A 14,004-nucleotide genomic window follows, 5' to 3' on the forward strand; every position below is an offset into this window, starting at 1 on the left:
CGTTTGGCTACTCCTCATTGGACTCGTCATGTGGCTCACTGCTGAACTAGAACAATCCTTTTCAAGGTTATCCGATTTAATTCGGGACTAGCTTAGGCCTGATCAATCGTTTTGATTGTTGAATTAGGGTTACGGGGATGAGTATATGGGTTGAGTTTGTATTGGATTTAGGTGTTGTGTAAATGGTTGAGTCATTTATACGTAGGGTTCCTAATTGAACCTAAAATCCTCATCCCCAAATTCTCCCATTAGTCAGTGTTATATTTAATCCGGACAATTAACTCATATGCCTAAGAAAAGCAATACATTTCTCCTTAATTTGAAAATGTTTAGTCGCGTTTGGATAATCAACTCCTCTGCACAAGAAAATCAAGTTGAGAATAACACTACTTTTTCTCTTGAAAACTGCTAGTCAAATTTAGAAGATCGATTCCTCTACACGAAAAAGTTAAATTGTGGATGACATTATTTCTTCTCTTGAAGACAATTAGTCAAATTTAGATGATTGACTCCTTGGTGGTCCGATGATCTTTGTAACACCCTAAACTCGATTGGGCCTAAACTATCACATTGGGCTACCGAAGCAACCCTTGATTTTTAAAACATGCTCATTTTCTTTTTCAAACATACTAAATGACATCATAGTAAACATAATCAACAGTTATGAAAACACTTTATAAAAATTGGAGTTCTGTGACACATAACCAAAATAATACAAATTTTGAGTTATAAATCTGAATACAATAATAAAGGTCCTATGAATACATATGCCCACTAAAGTTACAATACAATACTTTCAAAGGGATGTTGGACGTCCTGCTACGATGGTGCTCCTCGAACGGCTCAAGCTGACAACCTGTGAAAGAAAAATATTTGAACGTAAAGCTTACAAAGTCTAGTAGTATAATCGCTAATCTAGATCAGCATTATGAGTCTCATAAACATAAGCATGTTGAATATATGATACTAAGTAGTAGGTAAATTCATAATCCTAATCAAGTGCTACATACTTAAGGTTTAACAATTCTACCTCTTAGTGTAAGTCTCACGCTTCACTTAGTCTCAACTAAGGGTCTCGCCATGAGTAAACATATACTAGGTCTCTAACCTTAGTATCATACTACAATACATCATCATGTGACACACAAACATCAAATACACAAACAAAGGTAGGCATCATGGTGTAGTCGGGGAGTAATAGTATCTCGGGACTTACACCCCTCTAGCATACCTAAGGTGAGATCCAGAATTCTGCATTGAAAACAACACCTGATTAACCCACCCCTCGCGAGTGTTAGGCATCGCCCCCAAGTTAACCATTGAAGTGCCTTGCGCACTTGATTAGATATAGAAGTGCCTCATGCACTTGCTTAGACATATCCAAATATTCTAACAAACAAGACACATATAACAATCATCATACTGCTAAAGTAACTCGAGTGTCCTTGATGTTTCCTGAGTGTCACAAAAAGGCTAGTTTTATGAAATATTACCTTATAAGGTTCTTATGATTATCACACATAATATTAGTATCTTATTACTATATTGTCTTTATTACCAAGTTCCCCCATAGAGTTAACGTCTCGACACACAAACACGTCAACCAATGCAACGCAAGGGCAATCAAAGTAGCTTGACTACTCGCTATCGAACCTGTCAAAGCTAAGTGAGGTCATACCCTCACTCAACACTATCTCACTTGTTCTCTCATCTAAAACGTTATACAAGGGTTTATTAATCTATTACTATTGTTAATTATTTCCAGTCGTTCATTACTTAAGGGCATTTTAATCATTCTTTGTCTCTAGAGAAGTCTCTATATGATTAGTGATTTTACGATGATTATTGTGTTTGTTATTCACTAGATGTAACACTAGCTAACCCGATACTTGACTTATGTTCATAACTGGATAGCGACACTCTAGTCGCTCTTATCGTACTTCTCCCGAATACCCCTGGAGGGACGACTTATACATTCTCTGTTCATTGACGTTCTCGAAGTATGTGCTTTTTGTTATTATTTAATCTAACTTGCTCATCATATCGCTTGTCAGTATATCCTATACGAAGATCCTCGTTCATAACTATTCGAATACATGCTTGATTGAAGATACTTCGAGATATCACGTTTAGTATTGTTATATTGCTTGTAAATCACTTATGCAAGTGTCCATATGTATATTTGGTCATTTATGTCCCCCACAGACTAATTTCTACTATAACGGATCATCCTTAGCTCTTACAAGCCTTAAACAGGTCAAAACTAACCATCCAAAGTGAGTAGTATTGATACTCTACTTACAATATCAATACACTAGGGTCAAGTATCAATACCCCTATGAGTATCGTACCAAAAATGCATTTTGTTGCTGAAAATTAGGCCAATATCGATACTGTTATCCCAAGTATCGATATTGTAGGGGCAGTATCGATGCTCTCCCTAGAAGTATCGATACTTCAAGTTGAAAATCCCTAAATTTCATCCCAATTCATCTAGTATATATATTGTTCATCCAATATCAATACTCGAACCCAAAAATGACTTGTTTAGGCACGGAAAACACCCAAAATTCATCCCAAAGGTCTTACTTTGGTTCCTAATCATGTGCTAAAGCTTTAGGGAGTTACTTAAGGTGTAAGTGTCATAAAAACACATACTTTACATTTAAAATGTCATTATATCGTGAAATCAAATATAAACCCTATAATGTTTAAACAAGTAATTCTTAGTAATTCTTCATATTTATGAAAGCGTTAACACTCCAAAAGATTAGAAATACACTATTTTGGATAAAGAATCCCAAAATGAAGCTCCTTCAATCAGTATCATCCACTAAGACTTTTATGGTTTTCCACATTTTCTTTAGCCAAGCATGAAAGACAAGGATTCTCTTATCATAAATGGTTGTAGGAACTCTAAGAACGAATTAGAAGTTGATGGAGACGAAGAAGGAACTCTTACCATGTACCTTGGAGTTATGAAGACTTGGAGACGGAAGGAAGAAGAAAAAGGAAAAAGATGGAGAAGAAATGGGACAAAACCCATGCCCAAACTTGGTATAAAACCCCAAAATCAGCTTTGAAATTTAGCATGGGTCTAATTGCTCTTTTGGTCCGTAATTTATCTCATATTTAAAAATCCATTTTTTATGGCTAATTAGACCTCACATCCAACCCAATCAAGCTCAACTCGGCCCAACGACTTTAATTATGAAATCCAAGAGGAGCACATACCTCTCGGGTAAATCCAAAACTACAAGTCCAAAATTTGGGGTGTTACAATCTTAATATCATGCCCATGAGACTTATAAAAAACTCGAAGATCTTAATATCATGCTCAAAAGGCTTATATTATAGTGATCAAATAACATATCCCATTTCAAAGTTATATAACTCTTTTGTAGACTAGACTCCATTCTTGAAATTTCGTTACAATGGATTTAACTTTCTTCCATTTTCAAAGTTTAAATTTAACTTTCTCTCTACGAGGTTCATCCATCTCAAATCTTTTTTGCTTAACAAATATGCAAAATGATGAATATATGTATAAAATTATAATGCATATATTATTAATGCGATGTCTCTATTTATATCTAGAATGTATATAAAAATGTACTTTTTTTACATCTTTAGTCTTTAAAAGAGGTTTTGGTCTTTTTTTCATTGATCATATTCCTTCGTATTGATCTTACTCTAGTATTGATATAGTCGTTAATTCAACCCCGACTCATTAAGGTACTTACAATTTTTTAACGGTCATTACGTGTAGGCACTTGACAAAAGTATGGTTTTATGTTAGGGAAATGGATTTTAAAAATTCTAAAGGGTGACAAATTTATAAAATTTTAGGAAAGAAAATAAATTTTCAATCGAAAATATATAAAAATACTTAAAATATATAATAATTTAAATTGTTTAGGAGAAGACTGCTACCACTGTCTCCTCCATCGATTTATTCCTTCTTAAAAGAATAACGTTGGAAACATTAAGCAACTATTTTGAGAAAAAATACTCAAGACATCCAAAGTTTGCAAAGATATAATTTGAACACATATTTTTTCATTAAACTTGTTTTTTTTTAATAAAACATAAGACAATGTTGTTATATTACATCAATTAATCAAATGATTCTTAACTCATTAGTGTGATTTTTTGTTAATTATTTGTGATGAAAGAACATTTTTTCATGTTCGTTAAATAAAAATAATGTTGTTTTCTTATAAGAACTAATGGGGTAATGTCCTAACCTACTCGATTGTGACTTTTTTTTTAATTATTTATAATAGGCCATGTTTCAAGAAATTCACATTCGTTTTAAGGGATAATATTTTAAGTTCATAATCACATTCGTAATTGTCGTGACCGTCTTTTGGGTGGGCCCGGAATTGAGCTTCGACTTGAATGAAAATGTTAGAGTCGCCACCAATCATTTATTTTAAAAACAAATAGGTTGGCCGGATACCTCAATTTCTTACCTGATCTACATCTTACCAAAGATATGTCAGATTCGAGAGTCGGTTACAGACAAGGAAGGGTTAGCACCCTTGAACTGCCCTTTCGGTACTAATTAATTTTCAGTTGTCTTAATTAAGAAAATTGAAAGTTAAATTAAAAGGTAAAATAGTGATCCAAATTGCTCACCTTTAATGAATTTACGAAAATACCCTTAAAAGATAAAACATTATATTTATAAAAATACTGAACCAGAAAATAGAAAAGGGTTAAATTACGATATTAAAAAATGTATATGTTGAGGAATTAACCAAAATAACGACAAAGTGCACATATTAAAATTCATGACAAAAATAAAATTAAAATAAAAAAACTAAAATAAAATAAAGAAATAAAATAAAAATAAAAATAAAAAACCCTAAATTAATGTAAAAATAAACTACAAATAAGAAAGAAGAAAGAATAAAAAAATAAATAACTACATAACTAAGAACAAAAAAACAAAAGAAAACAACAAAAGAAAAAAATAGATAAAAAGTAAACGTAAATGAAAACAGAAAAAACACACTGTAAAACATAGATATATATATAATAAAATGTAGTATTTAAATAAATAAAAAGAAAAAAATATAATAATAATAAATATATATATATACATAAAAATAAAATATTAGAAAAAAGAAAAAGGAAAAAAATAAAACGAAAATGAAAACCTAAAATAAATAAATAATATTAATAAATAAATAAACATGAAAATAAGTAAAAGGACGAAATTGAAATAAAAATAAAATACATGGTGAAATTTAAAGGGAAATTGGGGTAAAAATTGATTTTGGGGTTTAAAGTGAACGATTTGAAAAATAGGGGACCGAATATGTGATTTGCCCTCTTTTTCGGTAAAACACGCAAATCCTAGGAACCGCGGGTCGGGTCATCGGGCCGGTCGGGTCTACCATATAAGCCAAATTCCACAAACATATTTTCATTTTTCCTTCTCCCTTAAAACGAGTCAAAACACCCCCCGAAAATCCTATGAATGTTCTTGGTGTTCTTCATCTAATGAAGAACACCGCCGCCCCATCCCAGAAATCGGTCGACCACCACTCGTCGGTCGTTGTATATCGATATCGGGCGTCGTTTATTGGCGGTGGCTGCAAAAAAATTACACCATTCGAAAGATCTCCATCATTCCATCTCAAATATTTGATTTGTTTTTACAAAATGACCTCGGGGAGGACTAGATCTGAGGAAAACTCCTCGGTTGCCCTCCACTTCGATCATCGACCCTTTGGTGTTTTTTCAGTCAAAATTGACTAGCAAAAAGCAACACATGCAAAACCGAGCAAGGTAACAAGAAACATACCTTTTTATTCTCTTTTTTCCTATAAAAAATTACAACAATTTCCTTGCCTTTTCTTTTGTATTTTCTTTGTGTAATCTTGTATTTCGAATGTATTTCTACCGTGATTTTTACACATATTTATAGTCATAAATATGTTATTTTTAGTTAGAGTTTCATTCGAACTAAAATGCTTGAGAGTCTTGACTTCTTGTTGTTTTTGGTGATGTTGGAATCGAGGAAACATCGGGAAACTCAAGGTTGATCGAGTGGTGTTGCAGCTACTGCAGCGCTGAGAAGACTGGTGAAAAGCTAGGGTTTCAGACCCTAATCTTCTGGCTTATGTTGGCTCCACTGGATCCCCGTCGCGGGTCGATTCGGGTTGCTCCAGTCGAGTCGTGTTTGGACTGTTTGGTCTATTTGGGGCTGTTGGGTTTATTTGCACTTGGGTTGTTTTAACTGGGCTTATTGGGCTTTGGGGTTTGGAATTGTAAATGAAAAACACATGTAATAAATATAAATATATGTATGTGTGCTATATCATAATAAAATAAAATTATATATATATATATATATAATCAGACGAAAATTAGTGTCCACAACTGCCCCTCTTTGCTCATCATCGTGTAACGGGAATATGACAAAGATTACAAGACACAATTTTCGTTCATCACGAATGTATCGCTGAGTTCAACATCCTTTTCTATGAAGATCGATCCCCCATCTTATCGAATATCCTCCGTTGTAAAGTAGAAATCCGATGTTTATGATTGGTTTGTTAATTACTAAATCACGAAATAACTCCCTCGCTGTGACGTTGAGTTGAGCTGGAAAAATTCTAAGCACGATATCCTTCATCGTGAAGTTGAAACCGAACTCAAAGCTTTGGAAAGTAGCTCCTGGATCGTCTTCTAGCCCAAAACACTTCGTCGTGAAGCTGAAACTTGACCTGAAGACTTTGGTGTTGCTATGTTACAGATGAGTCAATCGTCGTGAAGTTGGGTCAATCCTTTGGGTATGATATCCTTCGTTGTGAAGTTGAAATCATAGGAAAATCGAAAAGTGGCTTCTTGTTGCCAAGCTTGGTCAACCTTGGTCTTTTTCTCGACTTAAAGACCTTGGTGTGAAAATTTGACCGGAAAGTAGTTCCTTGCTGCTACTTGCGGTAGATATGCTCTCGAGCTGAGTGAAATCGATCTAGAAAGTTCTTGTTGACAGATAACTCTTCTCGCCTTCGAGTTATGTTGTACTTGGCTGGGGAGTAAAACCCTGTTATTATGGATACTTATTTATTGTGAGATTAAGTCAATCTGTTGGGCACGATATCCTTCGTTGTGAAGTTGAAATCATGAATGGCTCATTCGTTGTGAAGTTGAGCTTTAAATTGGATATCCTTCGTTGTGAAGTTGAAATTCCATCTTGTAAACTTATCACTTCGAGTTCAATATCTTTCGCTGTTAAGTTGAAATTGACTCTAACAAGAATCTTCAAAATTATGCATATATGCAATGTTATGGATGCAATGCTCTTAGGTGTGCCTAAAATGCATATTTGAAATATGTTATTTTGGACTATAGAGAGAAATCTCGATCTCCGGTTGCCTGTCTTGGTGACTCTTGATTCTAGAATCTTGAATTTCTGATTCCCGATCTTGAATTCTTCAAATGTTTAAATCTGATGTGCATATTTTATTTTTTATCCTCGATTTGGGAAATGCTTCTCAACCATCTCAAGTATAGTGCATGAGCCTTGATCGGCTTCCGAGTACCTATACTTTTAAAAAATCTTTGTAAAGTAATATGCAATTATCTTTTTCAGAAGTGAAAAAATCACTAGGTTTAAATTTAACCCAAGATGCTTAAAAGGAATTGGTTTAGAGAAATGATCGTCTTTATTTATAAGGGAAAAATAACAAACAATACATGACAAACATTCTGGAAAATGAATACATGAATGAAGTATAAATGGATGTCTTAGATCTCAATAATGCGGGCGCTTATGAACTGATAAGCCGTTAGGTGACCTTGAACGGAGCCTTTGTCAAGGGATCTTCGAAGATGCGACAATGTTCAGGAGAGTGAAACCTTTCTCCGACTCGTTAAGTATGTAGAAGATTCGGATGCCGGGATGCTTCACTGTCAGGATTAGGGACCTTTCTTGAATCAATATCCAAATCGCCCTTTCGAGTTTTTAATTTGGACCCATCATTGGTTTCAAGATGCCCTTTGCGGGTTTTCATCTTGAACCCACCTTATTTTCTTTTCTTTTCTTTTTTTCTATTTTCTCTCTTTTTCTCTGTTCTTTTTCTTTTTTTTAAATTTAGGGTGCCTTTTCGGGTTTTCACCCTAAATGTTTTCTCTTTTTTCTTTTCTTTTTCTTTTTTCGAGTTAGGATGCCCTCTCGGGTTTTTATCTTAAGAGAAGTATTTTTTGACTGCATCCAAGTTAACGGGATTTGGAAGTTCTGGCCCATTCATTTTAGCCAGGACAAGTGCTCCTCCAGAGAATGCCTTTTTCACGACATAAGGTCCCTCCCAATTCGATATCCATTTTCCTCTGAAGTCTTTTTGAATTAGCCAAATTCTCTTAAGCACAAGACCTCCTTCACAGAATACTCTCGGGCATATTTGAGCATGATGAATGGCTTTCAATCTCTTTCCCTCTATTAGGTCCAGCTGATCATACTGGGACTGTATCCATTCTGCATCATCTAGTTTGACTTCTGACATGACTCGGAGTGACGAAATTTCTACCTCAATGGGTAGCACTGCTTTCATCCCATAGGCCAATGAAAATGGAGTTGCCCCGGTCAAAGTTTTCACCGAGGTTCGGTAAGAAAACAAAGTAAAAGGCAATTTCTCGTGCCAATCGTTATAGGTCTCAGTCGTTTTTTCCACTATCTTCTTGATTTTTTATTTGTTGCTTCTACTGCTTTGTTAATCTTCGGTCTATAAGCAATAGAGTTATGATGCTTTATGTTGAATTGCTCATAAGCATCATCCATCATCTTGTTGTTCAAGTTTGTAGCATTATCGATAATGATCCTTTCATGTAAAACATACCGACATATGATCTCTTTCTTCAAAAATTTACAAATAGTAGACTGAGTGACACTGGCGTATGATGCAACCTCTACCCATTTTTTGTGAAATAATCAATTGCCACGAGAATGAACCTATGACCATTCGAAGCCTTCGGATGGGTTTGCCCGATAACATCCATACCCAACATAGAGAAAGGCCATGGTGATGTCATCACATGAAGTGGCTAGGGTGGAACATTTATTTTATCCCCGTAAATCTAACACTTATGACATCGTCTAGCTTAGTTGATGCAGTCACTTTCCAGTATGGACCAAAAATATCTGAATCTCATTATTTACTTTGTCATCATATGTTCATTCGCATGTGTTCCACAAATTTCGTCATGTACTTCCTCCACTATCATCTTTGCCTCTTTTGTATCTACACACCTTAACAGGACTTGATCATGGCTTTTCTTGTATAAGACCTCTCTGTCAAGGACATATCCAGCTGTCATCCTTCTAATGGTTCTTTTATCAATTTCGGTGGCTTCCTCTGGATAACTTCGATTTTTGATATATTGCAGAATATCATGGTACTAAGGCTTAGTGTCTTTCACTTCCTCGATTTGATAACAATGAGCTGGGTACTCATACGATTGTATGTCAATTGGCATCATTTCAGACTCCCCGTTAGCCTTGAATGCGGCTGCCAAGGTAGCTAAAGCATCACCCATTTGATTTTCTTTTCTAGGCATATAGTAGGAGGTGACTTCATCGAATTCTTCGAGCAGATCCAGTATTAACTTCTAGTACTCCACCAGCTTTACATACTTGGTTTCATATTCTCCACGGAGCTGATAGATTACTAAGGCTGAATCTTCATATACTCGTAAGGTCTTTATATTTTGCCTCATTGCAGCTCGAATCCCAAAGCACAAGCCTTATATTCTGCCATGTTGTTGGTGCAATCGAAATTTAGTCTGCTAGTGAATGGGTAGTGATTCCCTTCTGGGGAGACCAGTATGGCCCTGATGCCATGTCTTAATGTATTTGATGCACCATCAAAATGCATTTTCCAGGAATTATCTATGAAAATACTTGTTTCTTCTAAGGATATGGCCATCAAGTCTTCGTCTTAGAAGTTAAAGTCTAGCGGTTCGTAATTTACCTCAGTTCTGCTTGCCAAAAAATCCAATATGGCACTTCCCTTTATGGCTTTCTGGCTCATATACTCTATGACAAATTTAGATAACAGCATCTGCCATCGGGCTAGCCTTCTAGAGAGAGCAAGTACATCCATCGTGTAATTTAATGGAGAGAAAATAACCTCAGTGACCAAAAATGCCTTATAATATACGATTTTAACAAACTTTTTTTGGATTTGCCAAAATGACCAACAAAATTGCAATGCGAAATAAAAATCGCAATGCGATCTCCAGAATCGCAAATCAGTTCCCAGAATCGCAATGCGATAGTACAAATTCGTATTGCGATTTTCCATAATCGCAACGCGAATATGAAAATCGCAACGCGAACATATAAATCGCAACGAGATTCTGACTATCGCAATGAGTATCCGTAAAATCGCAACGCGTATCCGTAAATCGCAACGAGAATACGTAAATTGCAACGCGTATCCGTAAATAGCAACGCAATTTTTAAAGCGCCATTATAATCGCTACGCGTATTTTATTTTCAAATTCCAAACACGAATATTAATTATCGGAACACTGAACCGTCCACAGTATATCCCGTAATCGCAACTCATAACCTAAAACCTAAAAAAAATCACAACTCAGTCCCATCTCTATCTCTCACTCTCTACGGCGAAATCCGTCCCCATCTTCGAAGATTTCCATCCCCATCTCCGGCGAAATCCCTCACAACCATTCACGGTCTGAAATCCCTCACAATCATTCAGAAATGGAAAATCAACCTCCGAGGGTTAGTTTTTTTAATTATTTTGGTTTAGAAATTGTTGCATTATTTTAGGTTTTTCATATTGAAATTGATGATAAGTTTACTGGTAATTTCAATAATAGATTAACCATTTCACTTAGATTTCTTATTAAGTTCATTCGATTGCTGCCAATACTACTAAACTGTTTAGTCTTTAACCCTGTGAAGTTAGTATTTGTCTTTGTTTTGTCTTTTGGTTGAAGTAATGCAATCCATTAAAGTTTCAATTTGCAGAAGAAGAATAGTTTCTAAACTTAAAATCGTAACATGAAAATGAAAACCGCAACACGAAAATGACTATCGCAACGAGCGAAATGAAAATCGCAACGAGAGAATCGTAACGCGAAATGAAAATCACAACGAGATAATCGCAACGCGAAACCAAAATCGTATTGCGATTTTCATTTCGCGTTGCGATTGTCTCGTTGCGATTTTAATTTTACGTTGCGATTCTCTCGTTGCGATTTTCATTTCGCGTTGCGATTCTCTCGTTGAGATAGTCATTTCCGCGTTGCGATTTTCATTCTCTCGTTGCAATTTTCATTTCAACCAAAAGACAAAACAGTGTTGCAAATTTTAGTTTCAAGAATAAACTACTACTCTTTATGTTTATTGTTTTTGGTATATCTTCACAGTGTAGTTTTTGGTATATCTAACTTGGTATGTTTATTGTTTTTGTAGAAATTTTTTTCGGCTTCATTGATATTAAGGAATAAAGTTAGCCTAGCCACTACAATTGCTTCGAAGCTTTCACCTGCACAAAGAAAATTGTTTGAGGAAACCTGCTTCGGGCCATGGTTGAGAGTACAACATCCGGGTGGAGATGCTAATTTGACCCATTTGTGGCTTCAGACCATGACTAGCGATCTACCCGACAGTATACAACGTGGTGAGGAAGAGATATGGTTTTATTTTCCACCGGCGTATACTTGTTTTGGGCGGAAGGAGTTCTGCTTAATCACTGGTCTATGATTCGGACACGATGATGTAGGCCGGTACACTCGTCATATCACCCGCCCATCATGGTTATCCCGGGTTTTTCCTGATGAGTCAATAGAGAAGTCAAACTTACACGTCGAAGACCTGAAGAAATTGTTTAATAAGAAAGATGGTTTTACTATGATGAATGACGTCGATGTTGTCCGAGTATGCCTTCTAGTACTTGTGTATGCCGACTTTTTAGGCAGAGAGGCCAGACAACCTATTCCTCAGGAGCTAATATTATTGGTAGATGACCTAAATGCATTAAATCTGTTTCCGTGGGGTTCGTATATATGGAAAGCTACCTGGACTAAGTTGTCGTCTGCCTTTGATGACCGCAAAAGTTTGCGTGGCGATGGGTCGAAATACACTTTGTCAGGCTTTGTTTGGGCCTTTAAGGTAAGAATTTCTATATAATGTTTTCAAAATTATAATTAATTATTTAACAATTACTAATGTTTGTTATTATATTGTTTGTAGATTTGGATATTCGAGGCTTTCCCCAGCATGCAGACATATGCATTAAAAACTTCAAATGATATTCCTAGGGCTATTTCCTGGAAGAGTAAACGTCTGTTGGATTGGGAAGACTTAATACCATACACGACAATAAATAATGTAAGTTAACACAAATACTATCATATATAAACAAGTTATTAATAGTAGACGTTTAACTTTGTTTGAGTTTTTATATTTTTAGGAGGCCAACACTCCATTACAGAGACTGACACCCACGGAGGCTGAGCTTGCCACTGATTGGTGGCAAGCTAGTCAGCGTTTTTTTGATGGCACGAATGATGAGCAGCCTCCTCTTCCTCCACTTAGAGAGCCATCACCTCACCCAGAGCCATCACCTGATCGACCCGACTATACACCTCTACAACGAGAGCCATCACCTATCCGTCACATCATCGAGCCTCTTCTCCACCATCACCTCATGATAGGCGACCGACAAAGATGCCACGACTTCTATCTCCCTGTTCTCCACATCCACCTCCACGGGATGAGTCAAGGGAGTTACGTGATGAGGTCAATGCCTTGCGTGAGGAGATCGATACTCTACGCGATAACGATGGTGCATGGTGTGTGGAGGTGTCTACTTTACATGGTGAGGTTACCGCTCTACGTGAGATGGTAGTATCGTTGCAGAATGAGGTTCATACTCTACGCAACGAGGTAAGTTTAAGATTTTCCATATTTAACTTGATGATAAATTTACTCGTAATTTCACTTAGATTAAAAATTTCACGTAGATTGCTTAGTAAATTTATTCGGTTGCTGCCAATACTGCTAAACTGTTTATTCTTTAACACTGTGAAGTTAGTATTTGTCTTTGTTTTCACTGTTTAAATATCATGTCTGTTTATTTACTGATTTTTGTATTTAATTATTTAGCGGCCCGATAAGGTGGATGCTTTACGTCGGGTTTTTCTTGCACGACGGAGTTCACGCATCAGACGGCATGCACGTGCTATTAAGTCTCCGTACACCCCAATAGTGCGAAGACACCGCAAGAAGAAGCCCGACTCGCCTTTCATCCCTCAAGAGTCAACTCCTATCGTTGAAGAGGCCCCTATCATTCCTCGATAGTCCCCTCCCACCGTTCAAGAGGCCACTGTCATCGTTGAAGAGGTCCCTCCAACCATTCAAGAGCCCGATTCACATGGCGTCATATGTAAGATTCTTGAGAAACCCTCTGACGTGCCGGACATGATGGATAAGAGTTAGCTCTCGTATGAGTTACCGGCCAGTACCATTCCGGTATCTGAAGTGGAGAGGAGACAACTACCGGACAGAATTCTGGATAACACCCTTTGGGCTAAGACCACGATTGATTTTTATCTACATGAGCGGAGCCAGGGGTGTTTCACTGACATATGCAAGCTCAACGATGATATCTATTTGTTGCTTGATCGGTCTTGGTGGGGCGTATTATTAGGGGTCAAAGACAATGGCTATTTCGATGGAGGGGTAAGCCTTATATTTTTCTTATATTTCAATTTGACTATTTTTTTTTAATTTATGTATGTCACTAATATATGTCTTTTTTTTATAAAACAACATATCGATGCGTGGGTGTCACATTTTCTAATAATTAGGAAACTTAAGAAAAATAAAAGAAATACACGATATACAATTATACCGACGTCTTTTAACGTCGTTCACTTGAAGAATCAACGAGATGAATCATTTGCGTTGGGCAATGGACAAGCTAAACTTTATCCTGCATGGTGGGAGGTCGATAAGGT

This window comes from Hibiscus syriacus, unplaced genomic scaffold (genome assembly GCF_006381635.1).
Source record: "Hibiscus syriacus cultivar Baekdansim isolate YM2019G1 unplaced genomic scaffold, ASM638163v2 tig00112888_pilon, whole genome shotgun sequence".
In the NCBI taxonomy this organism is placed as follows: Eukaryota; Viridiplantae; Streptophyta; class Magnoliopsida; order Malvales; family Malvaceae; genus Hibiscus; species Hibiscus syriacus.